General features: G+C 57.2%; 2 annotated features.

Moving 5' to 3' along the window:
- The first annotated feature begins 703 nt into the window (after window positions 1-703).
- Window positions 704-728: a sequence feature (Short protein (NGA_0381400, EKU21406.1) was converted to a misc_feature.).
- A 183-nt stretch (window positions 729-911) lies between these two features.
- Window positions 912-961: a sequence feature (Short protein (NGA_0381400, EKU21406.1) was converted to a misc_feature.).
- Window positions 962-1,150: the final 189 nt, after the last annotated feature.

Here is a 1,150-nt window from a genome sequence, read left to right as displayed (position 1 = left end):
GCCTGGTATCCTCTGTTTCTTCACCGTTGGTCATCTCAATTTTTTTCCTGCTTTCGCCCTCCTCCTCCTTCTTGCCCGTGCATGACATGACACCTCCCTCCCTCCCTCCCTCCCTCCCTCCCTCCTTCCTCCGTCTTTCGGTGCTCTCTCCTCAGCCACTATCCTCTACTTCCTTGGCCCTGGAGGAGTGGGCGAGCGTTTCGAGGGGGATGGAGACATCGTCTTTCAGAAGTAAGGAGGAGGGAGGAAGAAAGAGGGAGGGTGAGAAAGGGGGAGGAGGGCAGGAACCACAAAGGGGCGCAGAAACTGTTTCATTCCCTGCTCCTTGTATCAATATCTCTCCATTTACCCCCCCCCTCCCCCTATCTATCTCTCTTTCTCTCTCTTTCTCTCCGTCTCCCTCTCTTTCTCCTTTCTCTCCCTCTCTCTGTCTCTCTGTCTCTCCCTCTCTCCCTCTCCCCCTCCCTCCCTCTCACTGTCTCTTCTTGTCTCCCTCTCTCTTTCACTCTCTTTCCTCCTCTCTCCCTCTCTCCCTCTCTCTCTCTCTCTCCCCCCCCTCCTCTCCCTCTCTCTCTCTCTCTCTCTCTCCCTCCCTCTCCCTCATTCTCCCATCAAGGCACCCTGAGAGCGTCTTCGGGAAAGAAGAACAGGTCGAGTCTTGCCGCACCCTCTTGTGCACTCAGAGCCGCGTCAGCCCGGAGGAATGGCAGGAAGCGGAGGAGAAGGAGGTGGGAATACCTGCCCCTTCCTCCTCGGGCGCGCCCCCAACTGCTTGCCCTTTTTCCTGGTGCATGTACCCTCAGTGCCTCACTTTCTTCCACGTCGACCTCCCCTCCCGTGTCATCATCTCTGCCCTCCCATCCCCTTCTGGATATTTCCATGGTCCCCTCTTCCCTTCCTCTCCTCGCCAGGTGCGAAAACTCCCGAAGGACCTGATTGTTCTCTCGCACGGCCACGATGAGAAGAGTCGGAAGCCCTTGAAGAAGTAAAGATTTCGTTTTCCTCCCTTCCTCTTCCTCCTTTGCCCCATCTTTCCTCTCCTTTCTCCTCGTCCTTTTGGCGATCACCCGAGGGTACCGCTTCCCTCCCTTCTCATCACCGTCGCATTCCCCTCCTCCCTCCCTCCCTTCCTCCCTCCCTCCCTCGTCCC

The sequence above is a fragment of the Nannochloropsis gaditana genome, assembly GCF_000240725.1.
Source record: "Nannochloropsis gaditana CCMP526 unplaced genomic scaffold scaffold354, whole genome shotgun sequence".
Taxonomy (NCBI): domain Eukaryota; class Eustigmatophyceae; order Eustigmatales; family Monodopsidaceae; genus Microchloropsis; species Microchloropsis gaditana.
Note: the sequence above shows the minus strand (reverse complement) of the source record. Positions and strands in the feature narration are given on the sequence as shown.